The 11,785-nt window shown below is 34.3% G+C and overlaps 1 non-coding gene across 1 annotated transcript; it reads right to left on the minus strand.

Moving 5' to 3' along the window:
- Positions 1-2,492: 2,492 nt before the first annotated feature.
- LOC126010622 (U6 spliceosomal RNA) lies at positions 2,493-2,597 on the minus strand. The gene has a single exon (XR_007496642.1). It is a non-coding gene; the product is annotated as a U6 spliceosomal RNA (small nuclear RNA).
- Positions 2,598-11,785: the final 9,188 nt, after the last annotated feature.

An 11,785-nucleotide genomic window follows, 5' to 3' on the forward strand; every position in this document is an offset into this window, starting at 1 on the left:
ACTCTCCAGAAGAAATATGATATTCTTGCATTAGGCGTTTCCAGTAGGAATACTGCTTCTAAAGTTGGCAGACGCTAACTGACACTCACAAACAGCTCCAATTTGAAAGATGAGGATTCAGGATGCAGTGAACAACATATTTTTCTTATTATTTTTATGTGTATCTAGCCTTTTAGAAAAAAATAGAAAAATATCCCTGAAATTGAAACTCAAATGAATTAAATCAATCCCTTTATTTTTCTCTAGTTTTTATTTTTTCCCTTTAATTTGAAAAATTAAAATAAGGATTTGCTTTATTTTTAGATTTAGAGGGAAAGTAAACATTTTTTTGAGGAGGAGGAAGGCTATAAGATTAGTTACATATATACATACCCACATACTATTTTTCCTGTTTGTACATTTACTCATTATCACCTTTTAAAATGAAAAGTCTACCTTTTCTGAGAAGGCGCGAACTTCTAATACATGCTTTTTTTGGAGCTTTGTATAAAAATTCAGGGGAGTCTTGCTTCACTGGTCTTTCATGGACGAAAACATTTCCTTTGCAGCTTGGAATCAGAAATGCAACTATTGGAGTTGTTTTCCTTTTCCTTCCTCTAAAACCAAGAAACATATTTTTCTTTCTGTACTGAGACTATTACTAAACTATCGGATGACCAGTTGGGTCCTGAAACCAAGATATTTATAGTCTGTAAATATTTTTATGGTGGTAGTGGTGAAGAAAGAGGTGGTCTTCACTATACACACAGACTACCTTATAATTTTTTAAATGTTTAAAAATAAAGGATACTTTCCCCTGCAATGCGAGAAAAGCAAACTCAATTTCTGTTGAGATATGATGATTATCTTTTATTGCATTCTCAGACATGCAAATTATACAGATTAGGGATTGATTTTTGTGGTTCTCTTTCATGTACAACATAAATACTGAGAATTGGGAAAAGTTGATATATACAAAAATTGTATTTTAAACATGGCTATGACTTAAATTAATTTTGTATCAGGGCATTTTAATATGGAAAAAATAATACAGGAAACGTTTTAAAAGCTATTTATATTTGTGCACCAAAGGCAATTTAATGGTGTATACATTAACTTTGCATTGGTTACATACATGTGATTTCTCATTATCAATAATTTAGAGCAACAAAGGTGTCTGAGGATTAGCTCTGTCTTTGTTGCAGGTTTCCTTTTCCAGGATTCAGAAGAAAGATGTCTTATGGGGCAGAAGAAATGGTATAGTAGGTTAGGACATGTGCCTTTTTGTTCGTTTGTTTGTTTGTTTTAAGGCCACACCCAACTATGCTTTGGGCTTAGTTCTGGCTCTGTGCTCAGATGTCTAAAATCCTGATGGTATTTCCAGGTTATGTTTAGTTCAGGGATCAAAGACAAGTGCCTAACGTGCTGTGCTGTCTTTCTGACCTGGAGACACATGCTTTTCATGAGACTTACCTTGGTTGGATCCCCGATACTATGTAATCTCCTGAGCATTACAAGCAGCTTTCGAGGACCCCAAGCACAGAGGCGATATTCTGAGTAATCCTAGGACGTTTTGCCCATCGGGCCAAGTAGGGAATCTGTAGACCTAAGTGCTGTTTTGAAGGCACCACCACCCTCCTAAAGATAAATACTTATTTAAGCAGGAGTCTTAAGTTAGAAATCGATATTTTCATATATCCAAAGAACAAAGGGTAAGGAAAACTCACCATGCCCTGAAGTGTTTTCTTGGGTGTGATATGAAACTCACATCTGGCTAGCCCAAGGAAGTTGTGAGCCAAGAATGATGTTAGTGGGTGCAGGCAGATGTGTTTGTTCCACAAGATAGCACTGAAGCGTCTATGTGCAATGGATAAGATGAATAATTACAGGAAGGGAAAAAGGAAGCAAAAAATCAACAGTATAGTGTACCAAGGTAATCAAGAGACACTTTCATAAACCCAGACTACTCCAGTTTGAGCCTGATTTACCATCTCCATACTATTTGTATAATTTAGATCAGAAAAACACATCAATGGGTGTTCATCATGTTATTTGATGTGCATGCTGAATATTAAGAAATAATTCTCAGGGCTGGAGTAAAAGTACAATAGGTAGAGTGCTTGCTTGCCTTGCATGTGGCTGACTTAGGTTTGTTTCTCTAGTATCCCATATGGTCCCCTGAGCCATGCCAGAAATAATTCTTTAGCTCATAGTCAGGAGTAAGTCCCGAGCACTGCTGGGTGTGGTCCCCCAAAACAGAACAAATAAAAAAAGAGAAAATTTATTATTTGTGAAGCAAATTTTAGAAGGGTCAAGATCATATAATAATATATATTTATATGTGCAAGTATAATATAATTCATATCAGGGAACATGAATATTATTCAGTTTTTCTGATCTCCTCTATCTCTTTTTATTCTTTTAATCTTTTAACCTTTCTTGTTTTTCCTTCTTCCAAATACATACATTTTATTACAGCATTCATATTTTCTTTTTTTACGATTTTTTTCCTAAAAAATATGGAACACTTCATGAATCTGCGTGTCTTCCTTGTGCTGGGGCCATGCTAATCTTCTCTGTATCATTCCAATTTTAGTATATGTCCTGCCAAAGTGAGCATTCATTCATATTTCTTAATTTTTCCTCTTCATTTTTCTTATAATTTGTTTTTATTCTCAATCAATATTGCTTTTTGTGCATACCTGGTATACCAAGTTAACCAGATATAGTTCTTACTTCAATGAATGAAATAAGAAAGTCAGGGCTGTAGAAATAGTACATTGAAGGAGGGCTGGGAGTGGGAGCCTTACTTTGCATGTGGCTGACTTGTGTTCAGGACTAATTCCTGAGTGCAGAGCCAGGAGTAACCCCTGAGCACCACTGGGTGTGACTCCCCAAACCAAAAAGAGTATAAAAGAAAAATATACAACTAAATCTTTCCAAAATATTTTATTACTCAGAAATCTTATGATTATTATTCAGAAAGTGCTGATTTGCAGGACACATTAAGATATATAAAGTTAGCTACAATACAACGTTTTAATGCCAGGAAGAGTAATAGATAAAGTGATATGGAAGTTTAGTGGGAAGAGATTATTTTTAGGAGGGTTTGGCAAGAGCTAAATCTTGTTATCTAGCTATTGTAATAAGTCATTATTTTAAGTTCTTATTCTCTGATTATTTTTTTCTTCTTAGATATCCTTGGTGACCAGCCCAAAGCTCTAAATTTAATTTTTATATGCCAAGACTTTTGTTCATAAGTTACCAAAACCCGTTTGAAATTGATAAGGGAAATTTACTGCCATAGAATCAAAAGAGGGTCTATAGGCCCAAGAGGGTCTTGTAGGCCTAAGATCTGTGTATTTAAAGGCTATCATCAAGAATGTATTTTCTTACGTTGAATATTTTTTTTTTATTAACTGTTCACAGGCCATTTTTCTCTCTCTTCATTTTGTCCAAGATAGCTACCAATTTAGCCACCTCAGCAATTTCACTTCTGGATAGTTCCAGTAAAAAAGTTCAATTTTCATCTTAGACAATTACTGTGCTGAAGGAGAGGGAGATTTCAATTGGTCGAGCTGAGGCTCCATTAATATTCTTGGATCTTGGAGTAGGGTGAATTTTCCTAATAAATGGACATTGTATGTGTGTGTGTGTGTGTGTGTGTGTGTGAGTGTGTGTGTGTGTGTCTTTGTTTATATATGCATGCAGGCACATGCACACATTCAAGAAAAAGAAAATTGCTATTTTTGGAAATGGGAGTATAGAAAATTGACAGGCAAAACCAATATTTTATCTCCCCACTTTGTGGGGATCTAAAAGTACCTTTTGATGAAAATAATAAGAGATATTGATTCGTTTTTTTGTATTGCATACAAAAGGGCAAAGAGATTCCTTTTGTTCCTTCAAAACTTTGCCCATAGCCTTTTATTTTGGTTTCCTGTGGCTATTAGACATATTTTACTTTTTAAAGACATGGTAACATATAGTCATTTATTCTATACGTTTCCCCGATACGCTAATACTTGAAATCTTTGTTGGTATATTTATATTATTTGTGTTTCTTGTCAACGGTGTTTACTTTGTATGTATTAACTGCTTAGTTTTTGTTTTGTATCAGTATTTAAAGAAATACTTAAAGAGTATGAATCAAGATATAATAATAGGTTTAAGACATACATATAGTTTATTTGTTATGTATAATATCTGGTACTGCTTAGAAATATGATGCTGGCAGCTCTCCATGCACCCCAGTCCTTTGGCAATTTCCCCAGCCAACAGACGAGTTTTGAATTTGATTCTTTAAGAACTTATGAGTACTTAATCACCCCATGATAACTGTCAAATGGATAAATAATGTTGCACATTTAGAATTATATTAAGTACAAATCTCTATATATAATAGTCCCTTTACTTCCTGCACTGTTTAGGCATTTGTTTGTTTATTTGTTTGTTTGTTTGAGGCCACACCTAGCAGAGCTCAGGAGTTACTCCTGTCTCTTTACTCAGAAATTACCCTTGGCGATTATCATATGGGATGCACGGGGTCAAATTCAAATTGACCTTACCTGCTATGCTATTATTCCAGCCCCTGTTTAGAAAGTAATCGTTAGTCTTTTTTTTGTTTGTTTGTTTTTGGGCCACACCCGTCGGTGCTCAGGGGTTACTCCTGGCTGTCTGCTCAGAAATAGCTCCTGGCAGGCACAGGGGACCATGTAGGACACCGGGATTTGAACCAACCACCTTTGGTCCTGGATCGCCTGCTTGCAAGGCAAACACCGCTGTGCTGTCTCTCCGGGCCCGTTAGTCTTATGTACTATTTACTGTTATGTTCCCCTTACACTCAAGTTTTTTTTTTTTTCCACTTAAATTTTCTCCTTGCTTGTTTATTGGATCTCTTCTAGAATCATTAATTTAATATTATATTTTTCAATGTTATCTCTTTGAGGCTTGGCCTTTCTTCCCAAACCATTGCTTCTATTCCTATGGGATATGTCTAATAAGATATTTTATATCTCAAATTATGATCTTCTGGAAAGACATTTTTATGTCCTGGCTATTTCTGATAGGATGTTGTCCATGTTCTAAGATTCTACTTTTCCAAAACTGTGGGTTCTCTCTTCGAGACTTTTTCGGGACTCATTATATATGTATTCATATTTCACTATATATTCATATTCATAATGTTTTGTTAAAACATTCAACATTCATCCTTCTAAAATCCAGTGTCATTCTGGTCTCCCAGCCTTCCCCATTTCCATATGTAACTAGACGATTTTTCCTATCCCATTTCCATAAGATTGCACTCAGTTTTAAGCATATGTAAGTATATATGTTATTCAGATGATATTCATTATTGATAGATTCATATTATATTACTTATTGAAATGTATATGTAACATCAAAATTAATCTTTAGGGTGCCTTCACAGTCATTCAGGCACAGAGACACAAAGAATTTTAGTCTCCTGATGTGTATGCTCCCAACTGAGGTCAAGCAAAGCTTCAGTGTGCCTTTGCCTTCAGTTTTACCTCTAATTGAATCCATGAATGATTTCTGACAGACTGTTGAGATTTGTGAACAGTGTTCTTGGTGAGTTTATTATTTAAGATGGACTCCAATCATAGTGTTGAAGTAATATCTACTGATCCTTCCTGTAAAAAGGCTGTGATATACTTCATGGAGAAAATGTTAAGTGCTAAATAAGCTTCATTAGGTATAAATAGTAACCCATCTATCTTGTGTTTGATGGTAATGAATTAACAAAATGAATTAAATAAAGTTTCCTTAAGCAGAAAAACTTTTTAAAAGGTCATGTATGACCAACTGAACTTAAAAGCGGGATGTAAATCATGTACTTTTTCTAGGAGCAAAGGTTCAGTGTTTCTTAATCAGTGTTGATGAGGCTTGATAGGACACAAATACTACCATAATGAGAATCCACTATGTGTGTATATAATTAATTTCTGAATTGGTTTCTTTCCAGATTTTCCAAATTAATTATATTCCCAAGTAGAACTAAGTATGTTCCACTTTCTACTTAAATTTTTCTAAATTAATTATATGACTAAGAAGAACTAAGTATGTTACACTTTCTACTTAATTCCTATTGATAATAAAGTTATGTTATCATGAAAATCTAACTGCAATCTGATTGTAAATATGGCTGCTATTATTGACCTACTCCCTTATTTTTTCTCCCTCTCTTCATCCTCACACCACTAACATGTTGGTTTATTAGACAGTTATATCTTATTATACTTTTGTTTTTCTTCTAATACTGTGACTTAAATGCTGCTTATTATTCTGATAAGACACTACACAATCTTTTAGACCAATGTCATTTATTAATCTCTGTGAAGTTTGTCTTGAAATTCACATAAGAATAGTAATTGCTCTTACTAATTGCTCTTACTATTTATTTCCAATTAATACTTATCACTGTTCCAGAGGAAGTCACAAGTATGGAAGAAGAGTTAGAATAAACTCTGTGGTTGAATTGGAACTGAACCATAAAGAACTCATAATTTTATCTCGGATGCTGAGAAAAAAATGAAGCTATGAGATTCTAGATAGAGCATTGCATATAACTGGTTCCTATATCTTGGTTTCTAAATATGAATTTTTCACTAATAGGAACCATAGCTGCTTGGAGAAGAGCTTCTTTCCATGCCTGGAACAGGGTAAATGCAAAATAAACCTGAAAGTTATGGTTATACTTACATGTGAAAAGATCTCAGTGAATGTTTGAGATGTATCAAAAGGACACAGAATCTAACTTAAGATGTTTCCATAAGTAAAATCTTGAATAAATCGGACAAAAATCAATAGTATATACCCACTGCACAAAATAGCATCCCACAAGTCTGTACTCAAATCCCTCACTCAAGGAGAAGATAAAGTATTTCATACAGTAAAATAACAAATTTGAACAAAAATAATTCATGAATGCTAAAAATAGTGAGTGAAAGTTTCATATAGGTAGAGAATGGTCACATAATCCCAAAGTGGTCTCTTAAATGACTAATATAAGAAATAAAAATAATGACTCTACCATATAAATTCGACAAAAAAACAAAACAAAACAAAAACAACTTTTGGGGGCTTTGTAGGGGTTGGGAGACACCCAAAATTTTACTTTTGTGCTTGATTCTTGGGGCCAACACAAATGATTTAACTTTTTACTATCTCTCTCTAGCCACAGCAACTTTTTTTTTTTTTTTTTTTTTGGTTTTCGGGTCACACCCGGCAGTGCTCAGGAATTACTCCTGACTCCATGCTCAGAAATTGCTCCTGGAAAGCACGGGGGACCATATGGGATGCTGGGATTTGAACCGATGATCTTCTGCATGAAAGGCAAACGCCTTACCTCCATGCTATCTCTCTGGCCCTCCCACAGCAACATTTTAACCAAGCAATGGGTAAAGCTACAGGGCAAGAAGTGAGATGATTGGGGTACATTTTCATCGCATATGGCCGACAGACTCAGTTTTAATTCCCAGCGCCCCATAAGGTTCCCTTGAGCACAGGGAAGAGAGATCCTTGGACACAGAGCAAGGCAGGAGTAAGCCCTGAGCACAGCTGGGTATGGTCCCAAAACAAAAACAAAAAACACGAAATGAGACTGAACTATAAAGTAATTGACACTTTTGTATACCCTCTGAGAGTAAGCCACAAATTTCCTCTTTAGTTTATAATTAAAGTAATTATAGACTCAAGTTATTGGCAAATCATTTATTTGGAAGAGGCACATTGATTGGGGATAGAAAAATTAAAAAAATAACATCAAATTTCTGAGGAGGATAATTCCTACTTTTAAGGATAACCTATTTGATTATTCATCTTAATTAGCATAAGTAAAGGTCCATAACCAATGAAAAGAAACTTCTCTTCATCTTAATGAAACTGAAATCTAGTTTTTAAAATAATTAAGAGTCTTTAAGGTTCTCCTGTTATTAGCATAATACTTCTTTATAAGCCAGCGCAGACACACACACACACACACACACACACACACACACACACACACACACACACACAGTAATGACACATAGGGAGTTTGTTCAAAAGACTTCAGATTACGCAAGATTAGAAGAGGAAACTAATGTTAAAACTTCAGATCAAATCCTGAATTTTCTCTTTTGAGTTCATCTGAGCTGGACTTCCTTTGAAGTTAACCAAACCGCCTCTTGGATCTCTTCCATGAGGATGGAGAGAGAAAGAGAACTAGGCCTTATCATATCAGTCTTCTAAGGAGCTTGCAAGTGGCAGAACACAGTACTAACTTTTGGAGGAGTCCAATATTTACACATTTTTCAAATGTTAAATATGTGAGCATGCTGTATTTATTTATTTTTTTTTTAAAAAAGAACAAGTCAGTCTGGATAAGGGCTGGCCAGTACCTTCTTTGAAGATTGTTCATATTCATTATTTCCTATAAAACAGAAAGAAATGACCTTAGGCTATCACAAGCAAAACGGACACATAGATTCTATTTAATAGGGGAAATTATACAGTCCCTCTGAACACAATGATAAAAATTCCATACTGTGATCCAAAGTTATTAAGGAACAAATCTAGACTGGAAGAGTTGGTACAATGTCAACAAATATCAACAGTGCTTAGAGAAGACTGTGGGAAACTTTAAATCAAAGAATAGAAATCTGCGATGACATAAAAGATGAGAAGCCTGAATCAGTGAGCCTATGAACATGAGAGTCAGAACCAACACTAATAGAATCTGTAAAGATGTTTAGGAAACATTTTTCAAAAAATAATAAATCTAATATACCCACTCATTCATAAGGTTTTAAAATCATCAACATACAAATAGCTTTTAAAATTTAAAAGAATCCAATAAGCCTTCATAAATGATCATTTTTTAAAGAATGGTGTTGGGAAAGAGACCACTTCCCTAGGAAAAAATGCTTTGTTCTCATGAAAAAGAAAATAGAAATGATTTGAGTATATTAAAGACATAATTTTATTGATGGTACATGCAAGTGAAAAATTAATACTGAGATACCACTTTGAGCCTTGAAAGTATTGAAGATTAAAACACATTGCTCAGTATATAGGTAGACAGTCTTGGTTCACTCAGTATCTTCTGATAGTACCTCTAGTGATGGTAATTATAAGAAAACACACATGTTATATATTCAACTTCTTGACCCAACTCTTTATTTTATTGTTTTTCTTCACTCTTTGGAATTTGTTATTGAAAGGCAAAATGACCCATGGAAAAAGTCAATGAGGCGTTGCTTATAAGAGAAAAGGAATGAAAACAATCTGTTTATCAATAAGGAGCTGGTAGTTTGCGTTCATACAATGGAATATGCGATTGTATAAAAAATAACAGGGAACTTCTTGATGAATTGGTGCTGACTGAATCGCATCTAAAAGTTGAGGTACAGATTAGTGGATAAGTATTATGCTAGTTGCATAAAAGATGGGGAAGAATGTCGTGTTCATATGTACATATTCCTCTATGTGTTTGTGACACATATTTTCTTGCTAGGTTCACAATCTCTGGAATTATAGTCCAAACCAAATCATAAACAAATGTCTGCTTGTCTCTGACAAGAACTGGACAACTGAGAGAAAAATTTTTGCCACTCTCCCCCTTTTTAAGGATTGCATTTTAGCTATGTGAATAAATTACAGGTTAAATAAGTAAAGCACAGGGCCAGAGTGATAGCCCAGTGGGTAGGGAGTTTTCTTTGCACGTGGCCTACCTGGATTTGATCCCAGGTATCTTATAGGGTCCCCAGAGCCTGCCAGGAGTAATTTCTGACCCCTGAGCACAGCTGGGTGTGATCCACCCAAATAAAAGTAAAACATAGACATTGTTTCTAGCACCATCACCAGTCCCTGACCTCAGTTAACCTTTTCTATCACCAATGAGTGGGTTGAAGTCTGCCTCATCAGTGTATTTCCATGTAAAAAGACACCAGGCACATATTTATTTACAAAACTAGTTTAATGAAATCACTCTTTAAACTCTGAAGAAAAGTCTATTCCATCTCCAAGATGGAGAAACCGTGAGCTTTGAGGCTCAACAATAACAGAGTTTAGAAATGAAAGGAAGCAGAAATATGGGATTAAAGTTAATGATAGTTTAGGATGCACTCGAGTTGTAGTTTTTAGTAGCAAGAACATTCCTGGGTTCTCAAAATCAGAAACACTGTTGAAAAAAATGGCAAAAAATCCTGCATTATCAGTAAACTAGCCCCCAAAAGATTAAGTACAACTCGAAATAAGTACTCCTCAAACTAAGAATAACATATTTTTGAGCTTCAGAAGTGGTTTTTAAATATCAGATACTGAGCAGGAGGAAGAATAGAAAGAAAAAAAATCAGCAATCATATTTTCTCCCAGAGCCCACTTTTGTCTATAAAAACTCACTAACCCATCTCCAATAGAGGCAGCACTGCTCCAATTTCTTAATAGAAAATGAAAAAAATATTGAGGGATTCACTAAACAGAAATATTTTTAGTTTCAAGAAGGTCCATGGTGTAATCCAAATGATTAGAATAATGGGAAATAATCTTTTAAGACAAAGGTGGAAAACAGTCTATACATGAAATAAAAATGACTAACACAGATTCTATTTTTTTTTTCAATCCACATGGAAAACCCTTCACTAAGAAGCTAGCCTTCACATTGGTGAGACTCTAATAAATTTGCTGCTTAAAAAATAAAAGAAAATTGATGATGAATTAGAATATGATAGAGGTGAAAGAGAATATGGTCTAGTTTCCAAAAGATCCACACTTGCCTAAAAATCATCCAAATCCCAGGTGACTAGAGATAGAGCTAGATCAATAATTAGCTAGCTTTGGTGGCTACCTCCTTAAATAATAAATAATTTTAAAGGAAAAGATAACTACTGCCCTCAAATTGGTCTTAAAGATGTATAAGAATATACAAGGGACTTATTTAAAGTCTTTCTTCTCATGAGCTTTATAAGTCATTTAGAAATTCAATAAATTTAATGTATTGGGAAAGTGGTATGTATGATTAGAAAGGGATATTTTTGGGACTATTAAATCATCATGTCAAATTTTGGGCCACTCCCTAAGCTGAAATGTTTCCAGTTGCTTCCAAATTCTGTGATAAAAATCAAAGACTGAAACCTGAGACACAGATCCACTGTTTCTGTAATGTTTTGTCAACTCAAGTTGCGCCCTGTGGGCCAATCTTAGAGGGCTGGATTTTCTTATCTAGGAAATGGAACCTATGACCTCAATCAGGTTTACCTGGGAGTTCTCAGACACAGAGTATATATAATAACCTGAAATGTTTGTCACATAATATTGCTGTGTAACAAGAATGTCCTTAAAAAGTTATGAGTAGGCAATAATGGGCATAGGTAATAGTAAAAGTTGTTAATAGCTAATGATCTTTTTGTTGGATATATATATATATATATATATATATATATATATATATATATATATATATATATATATATATATATATATAATTGTCTTCAGTTATTAGCACATTCTGGAACTGAAAATGTTGAAAAGGAAACTTCAGTATGAAGTTCAGTGATTTCAGTTGAATTCATTGAAAGGAAATTTCACTGCATAATATAATAGAGTAGCTGTATATATATATACAGTATAACATATAAAGTATGAGAATATAATAATATGGTACCTAGCTATATCTACAGAGGAAATTATGCCTTGGTTAGCAGCATAAACCTTCTCTTTGGCCTACAGAGATACACTTCAGACACAGTGATGAATGTAAGACAGAGGATTTCTCCAGAATGAAACAGAAAAGCATTAATTGTAT

The sequence above is a fragment of the Suncus etruscus genome, chromosome 5 (assembly GCF_024139225.1).
Source record: "Suncus etruscus isolate mSunEtr1 chromosome 5, mSunEtr1.pri.cur, whole genome shotgun sequence".
In the NCBI taxonomy this organism is placed as follows: Eukaryota; Metazoa; Chordata; class Mammalia; order Eulipotyphla; family Soricidae; genus Suncus; species Suncus etruscus.